Below are 24,539 nucleotides of genomic sequence, written 5' to 3' on the forward strand. Positions count from 1 at the left end.
TCAAGAGCAAAATATGTCTCCCTTCCGTTCTAAGTGTTAAACTTGAAGGTTTGGTGTAAAAATATTTGTGTTGTCTGAAGAAAAATGAACTGATTTTGTTGTAAGGTGCAACCTATACCAGCAGGTGGTTGTGAGCTGCAGCACCGAAACTATTTTTTTGCTGAATCCATTGAAATGAAGGCAGATCCTTGACCTGTAAGATGAACTAAAACAACATACGAAGGTGAACTAAAAAAGTAGCTTTCTATGTAACAATATAGAAACATAAAAAAGGGTGTGTTTAGTTATCTTCACATGTCCAAACATTGACTCATATCAAAATAAATGATCCTAGACACATGCTTTCATCTTTTTCCCTTCTTCTAATATACACATCGAACCACAACCAGCTGCCATGATGAACTTTATTAGGAATAAGACACGGCGGTGGTGGTGACTAGCGTGTGCGTCTGTGCTGGTTGTGTCAGACGCCGTAGCGAGCGTGCGTCTGTGCGTGTGTTGTGTGTGTGTGTGCGCGCGCGCGCGCGTGTGTAGCGTGGTGGTGCGTGAGCTAGGCTGGCGTTGGAGTCCGCCACTGTAGGGCCAGGCCAGGGCGTTGGATGCGGGCGCACTGACTACTCACGGCAAGCTTGGATGAAGGCCGCACGGGTCATGCGCTGGAGCAGTTGGCTCAGGATGAGAAGAGGCTGAGTCCTGAGGAGATATTGTGTGTACGTGCACACAGATGTCATTGGAGTTTGTTGCCGTGATGGTGTGCGGAAGACCCGGTTGAGTTTGGCGTGGGTCTGCCTATAACTGGCCATGTAATCGTTGGTGCGGGGCGCCCTCTGAATACAAAATTCGCCCAAGACCCGCGTCCGCCGCCGCCACCCCCTCCTGCTCCCTTCCCCCTCTCCACCGTCGGACGCCCCCGCCGGGCAAAGCCCGTGCGGCTGCCGGCAGCGGCGGGCCTTTCTCTCCGGTCGCGCGCGGAGGCCGGCCCTGGATGGCGAGGAGTGCGTCGCGGAGCTGCGCGCCAGCGCGGATCTAGCCCTCCGGCCTCTTCTGCGGCGCGGCGGCGCTGGATGCTGGGGTGGCGGCCCCAGGGAGCGGCGACCCCCTCCTCTCTGTCTTCCTCGCGGTGGAGGAGCGGCGGCTGGCCGTTTTGACGGCGGAGGGGCATCTTTGCTCGGATCTGATGGGCGTGCGCCGTCGGTGAGTTGCGGTGGTGCTGGCCGTCCTGGGCCGCGTGGGTGGTAGGGCGGCTGCGCGTGGTGGAGGCCTCGGCGGCGTTGGCGGCATGGTGGCGGTGGTGGTGATGCGTGCCGGCCGGATTTCGCCTTTTTTCCGGCCGGCAGCGCGGGTTTGGGGCCCTGGCCCAGCGTGGCTGCGGTCCCGGCTGTCAGCGGCGTCGGGGTGGCTTCACCGTGCCGGCTCCACGGCAGCTCGGCGGGTCGACTGGAGCGGCGGCTAGCTTTCCGGCGTCGGCTCGTTAGTAGGCGGCCCGTTTCGACCTTCGGCACTCTCCTCGTCGCCTGGTTGCTGCCTTCATCGAAGGTTCGGCTCTCCCCCGACTGTGTCCATTGCTCTACTCGCGCTCGGCAGCAGGACCAAGCTCGTCTCGCGCCCGGTAGCAGGACCGACCTCGTCTCGCGCCCGGCAGCAGAACCGTGCTCGTCTCGCGTCAGGCAGTAGGACGGGTCGATGGAGGGCAATTTTGGCCGGCCTTTGGGTTTCGGAGTTGGGGGCAGCCCAGGGGTGCGAAAGGCGGTTCCTTTCCGCTCGTATCTTCGGTTAGGGTAGCGGTGGGTCTCAAGTGAGGTGGTGTCCAGGTCTTGGATGCCAGGGCGGCGGCCCTGATGGTGGCTCCGTGGAGCTCTTGGGCAGAGCACGTGGTTAGGTGATGCCCGGTGGCCATGGTCATGTGGGCGGCGTGATCATTGGGATATGGTGTCCGGTGGTGGTGTGTGTTGGCCGGGGTGAAAACCTGATCTATCTTCGGATGGACTGGCGGCGGCGAAGCTCACTCTCTTCTTGAAGGCGTCGTCGTGGCTCTCATTGCACGTCGTGTTGGTCCAGGGGAAACTCTGATCCTCGGGTCGGGCGGTGACGGCGCTCTGGTGTCGTAACCTTCCTGAAGGCGCCGCCTTGGAGCACATGGTTTGTCATATGTGGCTTCTTCTCTTCGCGTTGGCGTGTCCACTGTCGGATTTAGGGTTCCGGCAGACCCTTGAGGTTCGAACTCTGGGGTGCGCACGAAGATCTTTCCCCTACCAACTCGCGTCTCAATGGCTTGCAAGGAATCTAAGCTAGAAGGAAGAACACACAAGGGACATGAGATTTATACTGGTTCAGGCCACCATTGTGGTGTAATACCCTACTCCAGTGTGTGGTGTGGTGGATTGCCTTAGGGGCTGATGATGAATAATACAAAGGGAGAACGGCCTCGCGAGGGGTTGTTCTTGAGCTGGTGCGATGAACTACTTGGGTGACTTCAGTCGCTTCTCTCTCTTTCTCTCTTTGATCGATCCGTCCCCCTGCCCTGTGGTGGCTAGCTCTATTTATAGAGGGAGGCCCTAGGCCTCTTCCCAAATAATGAGCGGGAAGGGCGCCAACAATTGGCCATTTTGAAGGGGAACATCTAGTACACTTATCCTGACTAAAGTTGGTCTTCGGCTGCCAAAGGCTCTGACGATGACGCCGTCCTGGGCTCCACGATGACCTCCATCCTGCCGTTCTGCTGGTCTTGGTCTTGTTGCACCGAAACGGTAACCTTTGCCTGATGCCTTGCCTGTGCTTGCCCCCTTTGCACCGAAGGGGAAACAAGGACACTGCGCAGGCCGGCGCCCGCCTGGTCTCGATCGTCATGGCTTGCGTCACAGGCTCCTCGCGAGGTACCCTGCCTTGATCTCTCCGCCTCCTCGCGAGCCTACATGATGAGGCTGCTCCTGAGGAAGCTTCCTGTAGTCCGCCCCGCGAGGTTTGGCCCCTCGCGAGGGTCTTGAGCTTGAGCTGATGAAGCTGGGCTGCACTGGGCCCCCACCCGAGCCACGCCGCAGGCCGCAGGCAGGCAAGTCTGGGGACCCCCGTTCCCAGAACGCCGACAGTAGGCCCCGGGCCCAAGGCGCGCCCGGACTTGGCTTAGCAGAGAAGCGAAGGGGCAAGTGCGAAGCGCCGCGGGCCCCAACAGCCTGCGGCCTTGGGCGCCGCATGGCGATTGATTGGACGTGGGCGTCTCCGCTTCCCCACGACGCCTCGGCAACCGTCCATCTGACAAAAAGAGGTGCCCGGGCCAGACTTGCTTGCTTTGTTCTCGCTCGCCTTGCTCCAGGTCCCCTTTCTCGCTCTTCTCCTTCTTGCTTCTGAAATCCTCCAGATCTGTCTCAATCCCTTCCGCCCGGCAAGCCATGGCGCCTCGCAAGACCCCGACCGAGGCCTGGTACTCGCTGGCTCTGGATCCCCCGAATGTGTCGGAGAAGAATCTCGCCCTCACGCGCCTGATGACGGTGGCGCAGGGCAACGAGGGAGTGACTGTGCTCAAGGCCGGCTCCGACCAGCCTGAAGGCAAGGGGAGCACTTTCTACCCACTCTTTGTGAGCACCATCATCGCCGGTCCGGTGCCTCCTTTTTTCGAGTTCTTCTTTGCTGTTCTTCGCCAATACAACTTGCAAGCTCTGCACCTCCACCCCAACTCTGTTCTTCTCCTGCCGATTTTCGCCTAGTATTGTGAGGCTCATGTTGGAGTGAGGCCCTCAGTGGCCTCTCTACGTCATTACTTTTACCTCCGGGTTTCTCGTCCCCACATCACCGCATGCGCGAGCTTTATTGCATACTCCAACTCCAATGCCATCTGGAAGCCTGGGAAGAGGATCGAAGGCTTCCGGAGCAAGTGGGTCATGGTGGATGTTGGGCGCATCCACCCTCGACTGGTGCTGCCTACAGGGCAGCTCAAGGCTGTTGATGCGTGGTCTCGCGCGGAGCTTGTCGACCCTCGTGCGAAGGTGGTGCTGAAGAGGATGAACGCGGACCTGAGGCCAGGCAACTTGGGGGCGGTGAAGCTGACCGGGGCCACACTCCTGAGGGAGTTCCTGGAGCATCGGGTGGCTCCACTCTGGGAGCACTCGCTCCATTGTGGAGGCTTGGGGAAGCGGATGCCGCCCTTCGCCTAAGCTCTGAGGCCCTAGCCGATGAAGATCTGGTCGCGGCTCTCCATTCCTTGGTCAGCGGAGACGTGGCGAGCCCGGTGGGCGCTCCCGTCCCCCTGTTCCTTCGCGGCGACTGGGAGCAGGTGGTGAACGCCATGCCCACCTTCAACGGTGAGGGGCTGGTGCCCGTAGAAGCTCCCGGGGATCTGGCGGCATTGGCAACGGTGAACGTGTCCTCCGGCGACTCCAGCGGGAGTGAGGAGAAAGAGGAGGAGGAGGAGGAGGAGGAAGAGTCTGACTCTGAGGCGACTGACGAGGAGTCGGGGGAGTCCTTCCCTCGGCACATGTCCCACGCCCTCCGCTCCATGCCAGACGACGACGAGGCCGGTGTCAGGCGAGGAGGGGAGGACTCTCCCTTGGTCCTGAGGAAGGGCAGGTCGGGGCTGGTTCTCCCAGGGTCTGCTCTAGTCCCGGGGCGGTCTGAGGCCAGCTCCGGCCTTCCCGACGCGCCCTCTGCTTCCGGGCCTCCCAAGGCTGACCCCAGCTGTAGGCTCTCGGGCTTCAAGTTCGGCCGGAGGCTGCTTGAGTCCGTGAATGATGACCAGTAAGTGTTCGATCCGCGCTTTGCTTTGTTTCTGCCGCCAAGGCTTGACGTCTGCATTCTTTTGGCCAGGCCGGCACCTGCAGCGAAAAGGTTGAAAGGGGCTTCTATGGCCCTGCTTGAGGCGAGTTCGTCTGCCGGGGCAGCGCCTTCATCTACGGGGAAAGGAGGCATCAAGGCTCGCGCCTCTCCTGCCTGATCATCTTCACGAGCCCAGCAGGGACACTCTGGCGAGGAGTCATCTCCCATGGCCCCGCTGACTCTGGAGGTGCCTGCGCTTGATGTTGCCGCTGAGGTGTCCAAGGCCCAGGGGCTCCTTCCTCCCAAGCCGTGATCACACTGTCGTCCTCTCTGTCTGCTCCACCGGCTCCCGTCTCTTCTGATCTCTCTGCCATCCTGGACCAGGCTGCCAACGAACTGAGCCGGCTACGGGAGGATCTTCGGAGCGCGGACCCCCGCCTGGTGGTCGGGCGCCTGGAGCTAGCTTCTGGCTGGGCCCGTTCTGCCGCCTCCGTCCGAGTGGCGCTGAGCCAGGCTGCGTCTGCCTCCGATAAGGAGAAGCAAGCCGCCTCCCAGGCCAAGGCCGCTCGTGATGCTGCCCAGGGCGACGTTGCAGACGCCCGGGGCCGCTGCAAGGCGCTGGAGGTCGAGCTGCAAGGCCTGCGCGACGAGCTCGCGAAGGAGGTCCGCTTCCGCCAGGAGAAGGAGGAGGAGATGAAGGCTCGAGAAGCTGCCGTCAGGGACCGGAACACCGAGCTTGACGACCGTCATGGCCGGTTGGAGACACTGGAGCAGGCGTTGAAGGTGGAGAGGGCCGAGCTAGACGACAAGGCGAAGGTCCTGGCCGAGGATCGAGTGGCCTTCGCCAAGCTGGAGGAGAAAGCTCACGCCGCGCTGAAGATGCTTTATGAGGGCGGCTTAGAGAAGCCGTTGGCTGGCGCAGAGGACGGCCCCGCCGAGTTGCTTCCCTTCCTGGTCCATGCGCTTGAAGATGTCGTGGGCGGCCTTGGTCCTATGGTTGAGGCCGAGGCGCGTGCCCTGTCTTCTGTAGCGCTGACGTGTGTCCTCAGCCACGTCTACCTTCGCGACCCCAACGTCGACCTCGACAGCCTGCTGGAACCTATGAACAGCGACCTTGCCGCTGCTGCTGTGAGGTTGTGAAAGGCCGAGCCGAGGCTTTGCTGGGGAGGTTCCGCGCGTTCAGCACCTTGCCCGGGCGTGGTGCCGCCAGCTCCGAGGCCTTAGGAGGCGGAGCCGCCCAGCGTGACTCCACCACAGGTGGCGGCGCCACTGGGAAGTGATCCCTTCGCGGCTTTTGTCCTGTTTTAATTCCTGCAACATGCACCATGCCTCGTGGAGGCGTTGAAACTTGTGTTTGGCATTCGTGAAACAATCTATGGCTTGTAATATTTGCTTTTGAATTCCCTGGAATTTGCATTTTTCCCTCCTATTTGCTTGTGTTCTACGTCGGCAGGGCCCGGCCCCGCGCATACCTTAGCCGCCGTTAGCCCCGATCGGAAACCAGGATGGGACTAAGGAGTGAGGGACTACGTGGAAAGTTAGGCTCGTGAGTCGCGATGCTCAGGAGTCCCCCTTGATGCGTAAACATCAAGTAGGGAAGGGAGGCATAGGAGTGCATTTGTCGTTCTACGTCGGCAGGGCCCGGCCCCGCGCATACCTCAACCGCCGTTAGCCCCGACCAGAAACCAGGACGGGACTAAGGAGTGAGGGGCTACGTGACCAGTTAGGCTCCTGAGTCGCGATGCTCAGGAGTCCCCCTTGACGTTCAAACGATTTTTCATATCTTGTCTCCGCTCGGGGAGGGGCGCGCGACGACCAGGTCCGAGGGACCTGGCTGGGTGGCGTGCATTCAGGCGTGGCCCGGGCGCAGCCCCCGTGTCCAGCCCCCTTGCGCGGCACTCCCGAGGGGAGGCGTTGCGATGGTGCCAGACACTGAGCTCTGGGCTCCCTGAGGTTGATACGGCCGTGGGCCGCCCTCAGTTGTTTATCACCAGCGCGGAGCATAGCGCTTTTGTATGTGTACGGGTATAGCCGCTCCTCGGCAGTTTCATCAGCCAGCGCGGAGCATGGTGCTTCCACTGGTGCGTGGGAGGGGGCTCCCCTCCGAGAGGAGCCCCCGGGGTGTGTACAGCCCCGCCCTGACACGTGGACGACACGGTAGGGCTAGGAGAGGTGTATCTGGGCACCCGTGAGCCAGCGCGGGACTCACGAGGCCCTACCTCGAGGCGGGTTGCGCCTGGCTCTGGGCCTTTTATCAATGGTGTGTCCCTGCAGGGTGGTTAGAATGCAAATGCTGTACGTCCTCGGGTCCCGTCCCTCGAGCGAGCTTAGCCGCCGCTGGTATGACAGGTCGTGATGCCGTGGGTCAAGGCCAGGGGGTGAGGGCTGGAGAGCCAGTAAGAGTCCATGAGTCGTGATGCTCAGGCACCCCCCTTTTAACGTGCAAGCACTTTGCATGAGAGTGGAGAGGTCCGCGATAAGCAGCAGGCGATAACCATGGGAATCAGGTTAAGCGCGGAGGAGCAAATCCATTTCAGATAGATGCAGAAAAAGCAAACGCCACTGGGTCAGGCCCGAGCAGCTTGGAGATAATGCAGCCCAAGGGGCGCCCCCAACAAGGTAGGTAAAGGACATGAGGAAAACGGATACATGCCGCAGGGACGGACCCACGCGACCTGGGAATGATGCAGCCCTGTGGGCGCTCCCAGCTGAAGATGGAACTTTGAAAGATGTCACCTGATACCGTTGAAGATGAAGGGATGCTGAAGCAGCGGACGACGCGTGGTGAGGAAGCCGACCCTCATGAGCCTCCGGGGCCTGGAGCCTCGGGAGGCTCCGGGGGCACGGGTGGATCTTCGAGGACCATCTCCATCTCCACCAGGACCGCGCGATGGCTGACCTCCTGAGCCTCCAGAATGCTCCTCAGCAGGCGCTGATGAGCAGCGGCCGCGTTCGGCAGGCCGAAAGGCATGCGAATGTAGCTGTGAGGTGGACCCTCGCAACGCCCCATGCGTGAAGGCCAGAAGCGCTCCTGAGACGCGGCTCGGTTGAGCCCTGGCACGTCGATGCAGACGCGCAGCCCGCCCTCCTCGCCTGGATGGGGGGCTGCGGCGGGTAGGCGGCGGCTGCCGCACATGACTCTTGACTCCTGTAGCTCCTGAGTGTTCCTCGCGATGAACTCCTAAGGGTTTGGCCCTCCTTGCCGCATACCTTCCTAAGGGAAACGCGCCTTGAAGCACGCCTCAAAGTGGTGCCCGAGCGCCTCCCTCGTGAGCTTGGCAAAGTCGGTGGCTCTCCAAGAAAGAGCCCACGAGCCCTGCCCGAGGTGGGCGTCGGGCGTGCCTTCCTATGCGACAGAGGGTGGCACCCCCTGAACGGGCGCGGATCCTGACGCGACGCCTCTAGAGGTGCCTGCCTCCTGAGGGTTTGGGCCAGGTGAAGCCTTCTTCTTCTTAGGGACTGCTTCAGGGAGGTTCCCGCTCCTGTGATCTGGGTCTTCGACTGCCGCGGCTTGGAAAGCACGCTCAAGAGAACACACTGCATCCCTTTCCTCATAGGGGATTGTGATGATTCCACCGCTTCCTGGCATCTTGAGGACGTTGTAGCCATGGTGAGTCACTGCCATGAACTTGGCCAGGGCTGGGTACCCGAGGATGGCATTGTATGGCAGGCAAATGTGGGAGACGTCGAAGTCAATGAGCTCAGTGCGGTAGTTGTTGCGCTGCCCAAAGGTGACAAGAAGGCGAGCTTGCCCTATCAGAACAATGGAACCGTCAGTGACTCCTGAGAAAGGCTTGGTCGGCTGAAGCTGATCATATGGCACTTGGAGATTGTTGAATGTCTCGACGGATAGGATGTTGAGCCTTGCTCCGCCATCGATGAGGGTCCTGGTGACTTGCACATTGATGATGACTGGGGAACAAAGCATTGGGAGGACACCGGCCGTTGCTGCGCACTTGAGCTAATCCGCTGAGCTGAACGTGATAGCGCACGCAGACCACCTGAGGGGGCGCGTGGCCTCAAGCTTGGGGAGGACTGCGTTCACCTCATGAGCAAACTGCTTGAAGATGCGCTGAGAGGCTGGGGCCTGAGCACCGCCCAGGATGCAAGCAATTGCCCGAGGCTCCTGGAAGCCCCCAGCCCCCTCGTCTTGATGATGGTCTTCATTCCTCCTTGGCGGTGGTGACAGAGGAGGGAGGCTTGTGTTGCCGTGCGGGCGATCCTCACAAGGCTGATCCCTCCAACCTCCCTCGCGAGGCTGGTCCTGCCAGCGGTCCTCGCGAGGCCGGTCACGCCACCCTTGGCGAGGGCCACGGTCTTCCCATCATCCTCCGCCTCTTCCTCCTCCACGGCCATAGCCCCGATCATTGCGCTCGGGGCGTCGGCCGATACGCCCATCTCGCACAGCCCTGAGCTCTTGGCATTCATTGGTGTTGTGGGTGTGGAGGTCGTGGTACACGCAGTACCGGCTACCCTTGGATGACTCGGGCTGATCCCTGCCTCGCTTGGTGTCTGGCTCCGCTGCGAGCACAGCAGCCCCCTTACGCTTCACGTCCTTGACCTTGGGCTTCTTCTCTTCTGGATCGGCAGCCGTAAGCTTGAGGAGGGAGAGGCGCCCTTCCTCATCCCTGGAGCACTTGGTTGCCAAGTTGAACAACTCCAGGGATGTGCACAGGTCTTCATGGATTGTTAGCTCCTCTTTCATCTTGATGTCATGCACGGCATCGGAGAAGGCTGAGATGATGGCTTCCTCAGTCACCCTGGGGATCTTGAGGCGAGCGTTGTTGAAGCGCTGGATATACTTCTGCAGGGTCTCTCCTGGCTGTTGCTTGATGCGGCGCAGGTCACTCATGGCTGGGGGCCGGTCGCGAGTGCCTTGGAAGTTGGCGATGAAGCGAGTGCGCATCTCGTCCCAGGAGGAGATCGTGCCAGGAGCCAGGTTCAGGAGCCAGGTGTGGGCACCGTCCTTGAGCGCCATGGGAAACCAATTCGCCATGACCTTTTCGTCCCCGTTGGCGGCTTCGATGCCCAACTCGTAGAGTTGTAAGAACTCCGCGGGGTCTGCAGTGCCGTCGTAGCGAGGGGGCAGGTCAGGCTTGAACTTGCCTGGCCATGCGACGCTACGCAGCTCGGCGGTGAAGACGCAGCAGCCTGCAGTGGCCACCGGAGCTCTCGGATGATGCGGGGCTTGCTCCTGGAAATCCCCACGCGCCGCCGCTTGGAGCAGCACGGGGTCTTGACGTGGTGGCGCAAGGATGCGGTCATGGCGCACCGGTGCTGGGAGCACGCGGGCACCTTCTTGGAGACGAGGGATTTCTTGGCAGCTCCTTTCTTGTCGCGTAGGCGCCGGATGTGGTGGGTCTCGCCCTAGGGCTGCGCGCCTCGGAGCTAAGGCGCCTTCTTGGAGAGGAGGTGGCGAAGGCACCTCTTGATCCACGCCTCCCGTGCAGGATGGAGGGAGAGGCAGCGAGAGAGAGGGCATATGAGAGCCCCCTGCGGCGCTGACGAGCTCGGTGATGCGGGCGAGCTAGTCCTTGTAGAGGTCATCGACGGGACGGTAGTGCAGGAGCTCACGCGCCAGGAGCAGCGCAGCGTGCGCGTCCGTGGGGGCGCGACGGGCGTGGGACGACGAACCGGCTGGAGTCAGCGACGGGGTGGCGGTGCGGCCTTCCCGCCGCACCGAAGGATGCAGGGATGAGGCCTGCTGCTCGTTCCCCGCTGGGCCGGTGGCGGCGTTGGCGGCAGGCGACAGGGAACGATGGGGGCGTCTGCCGACGGGCGTCGTCTGGGCGACACGGGTGACGAGAGCAGACCGACGCTCGGCGCGAGCCCGGCGAGCGTCAGCCATGGATACGACGGAAGATCACACGCGGACAGCGGAAGAAAGATTCCGGCGCACCCCTACCTGGCGCGCCAAATGTCGGATTTAGGGTTCCGGCAGAGCCTTGAGGTTTGAACTCTGGGGTGCGCACAAAGATCTTTCCCCTACCAACTCGCGTCTCGATGGCTTGCAAGGAATCTAAGCTAGAAGGAAGAACACACAAGGGACACGAGATTTATACTGGTTCAGGCCACCATTGTGGTGTAATACCCTACTCTAGTGTGTGGTGTGGTGGATTGCCTCAGGGGCCGATGATGAACAATACAAAGGGAGAACGGCCTCGCGAGGGGCTGCTCTTGAGCTGGTGCGATGAACTACTTGGGTGAGTTCAGTCGCTTCTCTCTCTTTCTCTCTCTGATCGATCCGTCCCCCTGCCCTGTGGTGGCTAGCTCTATTTATAGAGGGAGGCCCTGGGCCTCTTCCCAAATAATGAGCGGGAAGGGCGCCAACAATTGGCCATTTTGAAGGGGAACATCTAGTACACTTATCCTGACTAAAGTTGGTCTTTGGCTGCCAAAGGCTCTGAAGATGACGCCGTCCTGGGCTCCACGATGACCTCCATCCTGCCGTCATGGCTTGCGTCACGGGCTGCTCGCGAGGTACCCTGCCTTGATCTCTCCGCCTCCTCGCGAGCCTGCCTGATGAGGCTGCTCCTGAGGAAGCTTCCTGTCGTCCGCCCCGCGAGGCTTGGCCCCTCGCGAGGATCTTGAGCTTGAGCTGATGAAGCTGGGTTGCACTGGGCCCCCACTCGAGCCACGCTGCAGGCCGCAGGCAGGCAAGTCTGGGGACCCCCGTTCCCAGAACGCCGACATCCACGGTTGAGAACTCCGGTTGCTCTTGTAGTATTAGGGGTAGTGTTGCTGCGCTCAGCGCCCATGTATCCAGCCTTGGGTTTGTGCGTGTGTTTGGTGGCGTGCGTTTGTATCTGAGTTGTGGTGGCCATTGCTTTATATATAAAGCGGGGCGAAAGCCTTTTTCATTAATCGCTGGTGTGGTGTATCAGTTCAAACTGAAAAAAAAAGTTGTTTGGCAGTGAGGCGTACGTCGCCACAAAATCTATGTGCGCTTACTTCTTATTCTACCTGCGTTTCTAGAGAGCTAGCTAGGGTTAGACCCAACAAACTTCTCTCTCACCTTTTTTCTGGTCCACAAAAACAAAGTTGGGCAAAGAGAATTTTCACCCATGGTTGCTTAGAGATTGAAGAAGAACTACCGGCTAGGGGGGGTTAGGCGGGAGTCGGGCTGGCAGTCTAGAAAACCGTCAGTGCCCTCAGTTGGGTGGAGAGCGTAGCCGAACGTACCATATGGAAGTTCGCACGGAGGTTGTACCCAGGTTTGGACCCTCATAGTTGAGGTCGTAACCTACTGTTGCTTTGTTTGAATTGATGTGCGAGCACCTTGTGAGAGGGTGTTACAGTGGAGGATGATGAATACTACTGAGGTCTATGTATAATGGAACATGTGCCTTGAGCTACCGCTAGCCTCGCCTTATAAAGGGGATGGAAGCTAGGGTTTTACAGACATCATAATCGACCTAGCGATGTGGGCTTCTTGGATTGCACGCCAAGATCATGCCTCGCATATTCAAACCAGGCCCCTGGACTGATCACTAAAACAAGGCCGGCGTAGGCCTCCTCGGCCCTGAGGCCGGCCCATTATCGGGCTTCCCAATCGATGGGCTACCCTCAGTATATTGTACCATCAGTAGCCCCCGAGCTTGTGTGGAGTTTTGGAGTCTTTTCTAGTAATTCTTTACGCAAAAAAATCAACCAGCTTAACTTTGCAAGGATCGATATGGCGGGCTAGGGCTGTAATGCATGGCAAACAGATTATGCATACCAAACACGATCCTGGAAACTCTGAAAGCCAGTTGTGATCTTTTGCCAAGTTCATTTCATCGGGAGCTCGCAAACTTATGTATCTGCCGTGTTTAGTCCCTTAACCCCTTAGCTCGAAAGAACCCCGTAGCCATTGGAATGTTCTAGGTCCTTGCTTAGCCCCTGCTCATTTTCATTATTGCTTGCTCAATTTATCAATACAAAATCTAAAAGAATGAATATCAATATTTTATATTTAATTTAAATACTTGAATTTCAAACAACACATAATTTCCAAAAAGAGATTGATTCTAGCACACGGCAAACATGACTTGAGGTTTCATATTTCAATCCCTCAGCCCAGCTATATACTATTAATCACATGTAAATATATCATTACTTTACATTAAATTTACCCAACAAGACAATACCATTCAAATTTAAGAGTGAAAACTTTAAAATGCACATAATTTCCGAAAAGAGATTGATTCTCGGCAACTTGATCACATGGCCTAAGGTTGATGTGATCAAGTTACCATTCAAATATATCAGTTAAGAGTGAAAACTTTAAAATGCACATTAAATCATTACTTTACATTGTAAAACTTCAACAGGACAATACCATTCAAATTGATGTGAGTTGCCATGTCATACCATCCTACTAAACATAAATGAAAATTGCATGAATTATTGTTTGGTAGAAGATAGGGGAAACAAACAAACTCAAGGGATATGACATGACTTAAGTATTAGGACAGAAAAGGTATTAGAGTGGATAATGAAGTTCCTATGAAATTAAGGGCAAATGGAAGTAAAAGGGAGTTTGGTAGCATCACTCGTGTCATTAATGGGGCCTCTGTTTTGCAAGAATTTCTAATACCGTACAACAAAAAACATACATTTCTATAATTCAAACTAGGTATAAAACCATTATCATCTGGGTCTATAAAGGTTCACAAAATAAAATTGCAAATCACAAGTAACATGACTTGAGGATGATAATGAAGAAAATAACGTACCCTTCCAGCTCTAGCGAATGGGAAACAACATAACTGGCGAAAAGCTTTCCAAACCTGCACGAATGATGTTATGATGCGGTAAGAAAGAGGCAAGTCTTATTCATGCTATGGTAATTATATGCATGCTTCCCTATCACTCATTTTGTTAGGGATTACTAGAAAAATAAATCCTTTTCAAAGATAACTCAAGTTTTTTTTTGCGGGGGAAAGATAACTCAAGTTGATGCAAACTTCATGAAGAAGTTACAAAAAAATAAATCAGACCCGCAATCATAAGATCAGTCCCAAATTAGTTATGCATTTATTTCTATAATAGTTCATCAAACGAACAAAATGTATGCCACTTGAAATGAACCACAAAATATTATATGTATGAACATATAACTATTTCCATAGGCACACACTCGAGAAATCAGTTATGTACATCATCTCAAGATCAGTTTAGCTTATTCGGGGAACACTGATGCAAGGATGCAGGAGAGGGCGATTGGAGGTGCGGCGGGCGGGGCGACCACGGGGCCTCCGCCTCCACCCTCCGGTGACCATTGGCGGGTGGGCGGCCGGTTCTGGGCCCTCGTCGACGACGACAAGGACGATGGAGAAGAGGACGCGGATGCGACGCCGCCATCTCCGCCATCGCCGACGCCTTCCGATTTCTTGTGTGATTTTTTTGAGTGTAGGTTACGACGAAGATGAAGTGGCAACTACGATAGACGAGGTTCTGCCTCCCAATGATCCGGCTAGGGTTCGGCTTCACGCGGGAGATAAGAAGGAGATTCTTCGCCGTGTGGTTCATCGAAGGACAGCGGCGGCGGCGGTCCGGCCATGGAAGGGCCCCCTACCTAAGGTACGGCTTCCGAACCTAATGCTTTTTGATCTGATTCGGCCGGACTCGTGGATGACGGTGAAGAGTAGAAGAAAGACACGCCGGGCAGGGCCTAGATCGGCACCGGAGGTGGCCACGGCGGCGAAGCCGGCGGTCATGGCGATCCCGATCCAGGCGGCTCGCTAGGAGCATTTGAAAACGCTCCTGGCCCGAAGTGGGCTGGGTGTGGAGGACGGGCTGCAGTGTATCAGTGGGCCGGGAACTGTTGGGTATGAGGCCCAGTCAGGTCCAGTCCCGATCGCTAATGTGGGAATCGTCGCATGCAGCGATCGATCGACGTCGTCCCCAGCCTCTTCCTTGCGCACTAGGGTGTATCGTCGCCAGTGTCCGCGCCTTCGTTCTGCTGGAGGTGGTCGTGCTCAGCGAATTCTTCCACTTGGGGCTATGGCGGGCCGCGGTGGTGCGCTGCCGCCGGGGAAAAATCCCCCACTGCCCTCCGGGACAGGACGCGCCGGGGTAGCGCCGCCGTCGGGCGCTGGTGGTGGCCGGGGCGCGGTGCCGCCACCGGTCCCTGGGTCTGGCCGTGAAGGGGTGCCTCCGGTGGTGACGGCTGCGGGTCGGAGCATAGCGACGGCCGATGCGGCTGCGGGCCATAGTGGTGTCTCGTTGCCCGGTGCCCGCCCGCCGGCGACTGGCTCGGCTACGAGTCATGCGGTCGGGCGCGGTGGGCAGAATCCTGGGCCTCGTCCTTCGGCGCCTGGCATGGCTGGGAATGCCGCTGCGGGCCGGGGCAGCGCCGCATCGAGGCCGCCTGCGTCGGGGAACCCGGGGTTGACGATCGGGCAACAGCCGAGGCCGGTCCCGCCGCCTCACCTCGTCGCCAAGCCTACGCAGAGCAGGGCTGGGACGGTGCAGACGCAGGCACAGCCTCCGCCTAAAACTCCGGTGTTGGAGGTACTTCTGCCACGCCCCGGGGTCAGTGGGGAGATGATGGATTCAATGCGGGTTGGTCAGCACCGTGGCTCCTCGTCGACGGGTGGTGGTCGAGGATATGCTTGGCAGAGCGATGGCTCGATGGAGCGACCGTTTATGGGACCCCCGGGAGGTTTTGTTGAGGGGGCGTCTGGCCCGGGCTATCGACGGCGGGGTGGTTTCCGCGGTCATCGTGGTGGTCGAGGTGGTCGAGGTGGCCGGTACCGCCCACGACAGCCTCCTTCGCCTGTTGTCGAGCAGATGGCAGTTGATGGGTTTGTTGAGGAGCCGGTTTTGTCAGGTCAGGCTATGGAGGTGGTGTCGGCGCTAGCTAATGCTGAGATACCCAGGAATGGGTCCGTGTTGACAGCGTCAGTGGAGGCGACAGACAGGGCTAAGTCGGAGAGGGCGTCCAAGTGGGCGCGTAAGAAAGAGAAAATGTTGTGCTATCGATGTGGTGGGAAGGGTCATTTTATTGCTGAGTGTGTGGCTGAACTTTGTGGCACTTGTGGCAAACCGGCACATGATACGGGGGATTGTCCGTTTTTGCGAGATCGGGCACCGTCTCTCATGATGTATGGAGTGTCTGTGCTGAACTCACGTTCTTTGAGTCTCCTACTGAGAGGGAGGTTCCTGACGAGACCCTGAGTTTGACTATTGGGATAGTCAAAGTCACCAGATGAGCGGTCTCTGAGACACAGATTGTGCAGAGGCTGAAGGAGTTAGCTCCAGGTAACTTCCAGTGGGAGCTTGTTAGTCTCGAGGAAAAACTATTTAGGGTTGAGTTCCCTTCAGTTGAGGATCTACAGAGACTTATGAGTTTTGGGATGTGCAAAGTGCCGGGTACAGATTGTGTCCTTTAGTTTCATGAGTGGAAGAGGGTTGAGCCTCAGGGTAAGCCTCTGACTCAGGTTTGGCTACGTTTTTCCCGGCTCCCTCGAAGCCGATGCAGGATGCTAGGGTTGTGGCTAGTTTGGGTATTATGGTGGGGAGACCGGAGCGAGTGGATATGAACTTTACCAGAGCTCAGCCCGACTGCTGGTTAGTGTTCTGGATATTGAGTACGTGCCTGAGGTGGTCAAGTGGGCATATCGAGGCCAGATTTATAACCTCATGATTGAGTTTGAGGATGAGAGTCTGTTCGCCGAGGTGGCTAACGGGACTGATATTGATATGCACGAGGGAGATGACAGTTCAGGGCTTAAGGAGGCGCCGGTTGATGATAATGGACGAGAGTCGTCCACTGCACCGGGAACCGTTTCTTAGATGTCCGGGGATGGGAATTTACCACCCTCCTCGGTGCCTATGACTACTCTGAGATTTGGGTCCTTCGAGCCGGCTTCTGCGCCTCCGAGGCTTTGGAGTGAGCGGGTGGAGTCTAATGAGGTATCTGAGCACATGTTACCTGTTTTGGATTTTGAGGAAGCTGTGAGTCCACTACTTGGGGTTTCGCCGACTCCGGTCAGGGGTGAGGAGGAGGAGGTTCCCTCCCATCTGCTCATTGATTTTCCCCAGGACAAGGGCCCAGCAGTGGAGGTCTTTCTCCCAGGAGGGGGTCCGGGGATGGTGGTCTCGGTTCCCTCTCCTTCTGTCGCACGGCCGGAGCTGCAGGTGGCGGTTCCGTCTTTTGAAGGGGGCTCGGGGCAGGTGGCCTCGGCGCCCTCTTCTTCTCTCGTGGTGGATGAGGTATCGGTGGTGGAGGTTGTTTCTTTGGGAGGGGGTCCGGGGCAGGTGGCCTTGGCACCTTCTTCTCCTCTCGCGAGGCCGGAGCTGCTGGCGGCGGCTCCTGCTTCCGGAGGGGGCTTGGGGTAGGTGGCCTCGGGGCCCTCTTCTCCTGGGGCGCCCAGGGTGGCCGGCCCTCCTGGGACGCTGGTGACCCCTGCTGGCCGCATGGCCGGGGTGGATGGAGAGCTCGGGCAGGTGGCCCAGGTTCCACCTTCCCCCGGCATGGTGCAGTCTCTCTGTGGTGGGGCGCGACAAACATCGCTGGTGCCATTGAGCACCCCTTCACTTTCCGGCGGTCCAGCTGGTTCGTCAATGGAGGATGACCAGTTGCGTGTTCGGGGTGGGGCAGGAGACCCCACAACGAGCAGGGCCACTCGGGAGGAGGTTATTGCGTTTGGTGGTATTCCAGATCCGGTTTTTGAGGGGCGACGGTTGAGCAGCCGTCTCCAGGATCATCCAGAGGTGGACGACATACAGCAGTGGTGCACCATGAGGGCGGCCAGGCTTCGTGACGTTGAAGTCACTACTGGTATGTCAGTTAATACCTATAATTCCATCTTGCATTTTTCTAATAATGAGATTATTAATAATGCAAACCAGCTAGGAATTTCACTAGGTAGTTATGATAGTGAAATTTCAAGTTATGTTAATGATATGCTGGATTTAGAGGCAGAGCAGGCTTTAGAGATGATTCGCAACTTAGCTGCGGTTAAACCCATGAATGATTCCGATATTGATGCTTTGGGGGTCAGGGTGCTCGATAATTTTTGTGCGGATCTTGGTCCTCCTCTTTCTGAGCCTGAGGAGGATGATGAGGGTGTTGAGAATGTTGTAGTTCGAACTTCTGAGCCTGGTTGTGAGGACCGGCTAGAGAGTAAGAACATTCCTAAACGCAAATGGAAGCGGAAGATCTACCCAAATTCCGCAGTGCGTAGGAGTGCTCGGATCCGAACGGCTAAAAAAATCCATGACGAGATATGAAAGGAATCTTTTGGAATAGCAGAGGTCTAAAAGACTTGGCTAAAAGAAGGTTTCTTGCAGAGGCATCTATTGAGCATAGGTTGAACTTTATCGCATTGTCGGAAACTGGTAGAGATAACTTTTCGCCACAATTTCTCAATACTTTATCGGGCGGTATTGATTTTGACTAGCATTGTCTGCCACCGCGAGGAAGATCGGGTGGGATCTTACTCGGAGTTAGATGCGATTCGCTAGAAGTCTGAAGTGTGGTCATGGGAGATTTTGCTGTTAAGTTTAGGGTGCGGTCGAAGGCTGATGGGTTCAACTGCGCTTTGGTGGTGGTATATGGTGCCGCACAGCCCGAACTAAAACCGGATTTCTTGGTTGATCTGGTTAGGATTTGCGGTTCTGAGCAACTCCCTATCCTGGTGGGGGTGATTTCAACATTATTAGAAGGCGTGATGAGAAGAATAATGATAACTTTGAAGGCAGATGGTCGTTCATGTTTAATACTATCACTGAAAGCTTGGATCTGAGAGAGATAGAGCTTTCGGGCAAAAAGTTTACCTGGACTAACGCGATGCCAAATCCGACGTTTGAAAAGTTGGATCGAGTCCTGGCTAGTGTCGAATGGGAACAAAAATTCCCCTTTGTAACAATTCAGGCACTTTCTCGTGGTATTTCTGACCACACGCCTTTATTTTTTGACTCTGGTGAGGCCACCCACTTGGGAAATAAAAACTCATTTTCTTTCGAGCTTGCTTGGTTTGAGAGAGAAGGCTTCTTTGATCTCGTGCCAGAGAGTGGGCTAAGGATGCAGGAGGTAGGACTGCGCTTGAGCGTTGGCAGAATAAGATTAGGCACTTGAGAAGTTTCCTACGTGGGTGGGCTAAGATCTTAGCGGGATTTATAAGGTAGAAAAGGAACAACTCCTTACACTTATTCAGTCCCTAGATGTAAAGGCGGAAACCGCGGTTCTGCCAGCCTCGGAGCTTCATGCCAAGCTTGACGCGGAGATGAGGCTGAAAGAGCTTCTTCGTGAGGAAGAATTAAAGTGGGCACTGCGGGCCAAGGTTCGAAGAGTAGTCCAGGGGGACGCGAACACTCAATTCTTCCACATGATCGCTAATGGCAAGCACAGAAAGAAGAGGATCTTACAGCTTGAACAAGATGAAGGAACAATTCTTGGTCAGGAGAACCTAAAATTATACATTACTGAGTATTACAAGCAATTGTTTGGGCCTCCAGAGAATAACCGTGTGTCGCTGGATGAGTCTAGGATTGAGGATGTACCTCAACTTACTCCTATTGCGAATGATATTTTAGCTGCTCCTTTTTCTGAGAAAGAGGTGTTTGAGGCCATTTCGCAGATGAAAAATAATAAGGCTCCCGGCCCGGATAGATTCCCGGCTGAGTTTTATAAGAAGTGCTGGCATATTATTAAAGGAGATCTGTTGCCGTTGTTCCATGATTTATTCTGTGGCCAACTTCACATTTTTCAGCTGAATTTTGGCACGATAACCCTGCTTCCTAAGAAGACAGAGGCAGTGAGAATCGAGCAATTCAGGCCCATCTGTCTTCTTAATGTTAGTTTCAAAAAATTTACCATGGTCGGGACGAATAGGCTCACATAGATTGCGCATGATGTGGTGCAGCCTACTCAAACTGCTTTCATACCGGACAGGGACATCCTTGAAGGGGTTGTGGTCCTTCATGAAACGCTCCATGAGATTCACACGAAAAAACTTGATGGAGTTGTTTTCAAGGTGGATTACGAGAAAGCGTATGATAAAGTCAAATGGCCTTTCCTTCAACAGGCCTTACGCATGAAGGGTTTTGATGAAGCTTGGCAATGCCAGGTAGAATCTTTCACGCAAAAAAGGAGTGTTGGAATTAAAGTGAATGACGACATAGGTCATTATTTCCAGACACACAAGGGCCTGAGACAAGGTGATCCAATGTATCCTATTCTGTTCAACATCGTCGTTGACATGTTGGCAATCTTGATAGGTAGGGCAAAGGAGGCCGGTCAGGTGGGTGGCTTGGTGCCTCATCTAGTTGATGGTGGTGTGTCCATCCTGCGGTACGCTGATGATACAATCATCTTTATGGAGCACGACTTGGCAAAAGCGAGAAATATGAAGCTGGTGTTATGCTTATTTGAACAATTGACCGGACTGAAGATTAACTTTCATAAAAGCGAGTTGTTCTGTTTTGGTAGAGCCAATGAGGAACAAGAGGCTTATAAGCAATTGTTTGGATGTGAATTGGGAGAATTACCTTTCACATACCTAGGTATACCCATTCACCATCGTAAGCTGACAAACAGAGAATGGAAGTGCATCGAGGATCGGTTTGAGAAGAAACTGAGTTGCTGGAAGGGCAAACTCATGTCATATGGAGGCCGATTGATTCTTATTAATTCGGTGCTCACGAGTATGCCTATGTTTCTCTTATCGTTCTTTGAAGTCCTAGTTGGGGTTAGGAAAAGGCTGGACTTCTATCGATCCCGATTCTTCTGGCAGAGTGATGAACTAAAGAGAAAATACCGACTCGCCAAATGGGATATCATCTATCAACCAAAGGACTAGGGGCGCCTTGGTATTCAGAATCTTGAAGTCAAGAACAGATGTCTTCTCAGTAAGTGGCTATATAAGTTATCAGTTGAGACTGATGCAACTTGGGCGCAGATTCTCCGTAGCAAGTATCTGCAATCTAAGACTTTGTCACAGGCGACAATGAGACCGACTGACTTGCCGTTTTGGAAGGTGCTTATGAGAGTCAAAGTTGCTTTCTTTAATATAACAAAGTTTATTGTCGGTGATGGCAACACCACTCGCTTCTGGGAGGATACTTGGCTTGGTGAAACGCCATTGGTGCTTCAGTATCCATCCCTGTATCATATTGTTCAGCGACGTGATGCTCTGGTTGCAACGATTAGGCAGTCCATTCCCCTTAATATTCAGTTTAGGAGGGTGCTTATTGGCGGCCGGTGGGAAGCATGGCTTCATCTGATGAGTAGACTGATGGAGGTTCAGCTAGCTCATCAGCCCGATCTGTTGTGTTGGAAGCTTACTAGGTCTGGAGAGTTCACAGTCAAGTCAATGTATATCAATGTCATTAACTCTAGTGTTATTCCTAGTTCCAAACATGTTTGGAAAGTCAAGGTTCCTTTGAAAATTAAAGTGTTTATGTGGTTTGTACATAAACAAGTCATTTTAACAAAGGATAATTTCGTTAAGCGCAACTGGACAGGATATACTAGGTGTAGTTTTTGTGATCGGGATGAAACTATCAAGCACCTCTTCTTTGATTGCCTGTTGGCGAGAGTTTTGTGGCACACGGTGCAAATTGCCTTTAACATTACTCCTCCGAATTTGGTCAGTTTGTTATTTGGAACGTGGCTTGTTGGGATAGAGTCCGAAACAGCTAGACACATTCGCGTAGGAGTATGTGCGTTGTTATGGGCAATTTGGAACTACAGAAATGATTTGGCTTTTAACAGAACAACAACTATTCATTTTTTGTAGGTTTTATTCCGAACTACTACGTTGATCCGTATGTGGTCCTTACTCACTCTGACGGAGGCCAGGGAGCGTTTGGTTACTGGATCTATCCGGTGGGAGATGGTAGCGCGGGATATCTTCAACCGGTTTGGATGGCGGTCATGTAATAGGATAGGCGATTAGTTTACCTATCTTTGTTATGCCAGCCGGTTGTGGATTTTGGGCATTTTGTTTTTGGCGTTGTGGCTCTTTGTGAGCTAGCCATTTATTTGTTTTCAGACTATAAGACCTTGTTGAACATCCTTATTTATCTATAAATGTGGTCGTATGCATCGTTCTGATGCAGAGGCCGGGGAGTCCCCCCTTTTCAAAAAAAAAGTTTAGCTTATTCGCAAGTACACATGTCAGCTTCCATTTCTAGGGAAAGTACATATATGCAGATATCTATAAGAAAAGCTAAAACTAAATGACGGTGCAACTTTTTGTGGTAATGGCTTTGTTGTAAGAGCAACTCCAACGCGCCGACCTATTTCGTCTGTGCGCGTCCGTTTGGGTTGGCGCGAACAGAAAAGTCGGCCCAACGCGCCGACCCAAACAAACGCGCATCCGCTTTTTATCTGCCTGCCGACCCATTCCCGTCCCAATTTTGAGCCTCATTTGCGTCGACACGGACACGAAATGGACGCGCGCGACGCCCGCCTACTCTTCCCCTGGCCCGCTAGTCGGTGGCATATTGGTCATCCTCTCCCACCCCAAGATCGACAGCAAACCCTCGCCCGCCTCCGCCGCGTCGCCGCTGCCGCCCATTTCCGGTGCCTCTGCGAGCAGCTGGTGCCGACACACCTCCCCCCCAATGCCGCGACCTCCCATGTCGCCGCCACCACCGTTTCACCGGGCGGGCACCGAAGCTTCCCCACCCCACCTCCCGATGCCAACACGAGCAGGAAGCCGACTCGCCGCTAGCCAGCTCCTATGTCCTGACGCCGGCATGCTCGTCAGACGCCTCCAGGGCAGCCACCTGGGCCAAGGGAGGCACGCGTCTCCTCGCCGGCCGGCGTCGACGCCTGCAAGCTGTTCGACAGTTTGCCAATGTACAAAATGGACTCCGCCTACAAGTTCTTTTTCCACAATTTTCTTTGCAACTCGGATGATTCCTCGTGCGATGATGAGGAGAAGATTTTGGCTGCCGTGTTGGTTCATCACCACCTTAAGCCACCAAAGTCCATACTTTGTTCTCGTACATGGATCCTATCTCAGAATTCATGGCCTCAAGCCATTTATCGGAATTTGGGCTCAACATAGCTTCTTCATAGTTTGTAGGTTCGTCATGGTCTAGTAACATGACTTCCAGAACAGGATTACCATACCGCTCTGGTGCGGATCGTGCTCTGGTTGACCTACGAGGTTCAGTAGTAACTTGATATGAAGTTTCATGATCAGTATCATTAGCTTCCTCTCTAGTTCGTGTAGGCATCACAAGAATGGTTTTCTGTGATCAGCTACCTTCCAATTCGAGAGAAGTTACAATTACCTCATCAAGTTCTACTTTCCTCCCGCTCACTTCTTCCGAGAGAAACTCCTTCTCTAGAAAGTTTCCATTCTTTGCAACAAAGGTCTTGCCTTCGGATTTGTGGTAGAAGGTGTACCCAATTGTTTCTTTAGAGTATCCTACGAAGACAAACTTCTCCTATTTGGGTTCGAGCTTATCAGGCTGAAACCTTCTCACATAAGTGTCGCAACACCAAACTTTAAGAAACGACAGCTTCTTGCCAAACCACGGTTCATATAGTGTCGTCTCAACGGATTTAGACGGTGTCCTATTTAATGTGAATGTAGTTGTCTCTAATGCATAAGCCCAAAACGATAGTGCTAAATCGGTAAGAGACATCATAGATCGCACCATATCTAATAAAGTACGGTTACGACGTTCGGACACACCATTACGATGTGGTGTTCCAGGTGGCGCGAGTTGTGAAACTATTTCCACATTGTTTTAACTAAAGTCCAAACTCGTAACTCAAATATTCGCCCCCGTGATCTGATCGTAGAAACTTTATTTTCTTGTTACGATGATTCTCTACTTCACTCTGAAATTCTTTGAAATTTTCAAGTGTTTCAGACTTGTCTTTCACTAAGTAGATATGCCCATATCTGCTCAAATCATCTGTGAAGGTCAAAAAATAATGATACCCGCCGCGAGCCTCAACACTCATCGGACCGCATACATCGGTATGTATTATTTCCAATAGGTCATTAGCTCGCTCCATTGTTCCGAAGAACGGAGTTTTAGTCATCTTGCCCATGAGGCATGGTTTGCAAGTATCAAATGATTCATAATCAAGTGATTCCAAAAGTCCATCTGCATGGAGTTTCTTCATACGCTTTACACCAATATGACCAAAACAGCAGTGCTACAAGTATGTTGCACTATCATTATCAACTTTGCATCTTTTGGCATCAGTATTATGAATATGTGTATCACTATGATCGAGATTCAATAAACCATTAACATTTGGTGTATGACCATAGAAGGTTTTATTCATGTAAACCGAACAACAACTTATTCTCTAACTTAAATGAATAACCATATTGCAATAAACATGATCCAACCATATTCATGCTCAACGCAAACACCAAATAACATTTATTTAGGTTCAACACTAATCCCGAAGGTAGAGGGAGTGTGCGATGGCGATCGCATCAACCTTGGAATCACTTCCAACACACATCGTCACTTCACCCATAACTAGTCTCTGTTCATTCTGCAACTCCTGTTTCTAGATACTAATCCTAGCAACTGAACTAGTATCAAATACCCAGGGGCTACTACAAACACTAGTAAGGTACACATCAATAACATGTATATGAAATATACCTTTGTTCACTTTGCCATCCTTCTTATCCGCCAAGTATTTGGGGCAGTTCCGCTTCTAGTGACCATTTCCTTTGCAGTAGAAGCACTCAGTTTCAGGCTTGGGTCCAGATATGGGCTTCTTCATGGGAGTGGCAAATTGCTTGCCATTCTTCTTGAAGTTCCCTTTCTTTCCCTTGCTTTTTTTCTTGAAACTAGTGGACTTGTTAACCGTC

The sequence above is a fragment of the Triticum dicoccoides genome, chromosome 5B (genome assembly GCF_002162155.2).
Source record: "Triticum dicoccoides isolate Atlit2015 ecotype Zavitan chromosome 5B, WEW_v2.0, whole genome shotgun sequence".
Lineage (NCBI taxonomy): Eukaryota > Viridiplantae > Streptophyta > Magnoliopsida > Poales > Poaceae > Triticum > Triticum dicoccoides.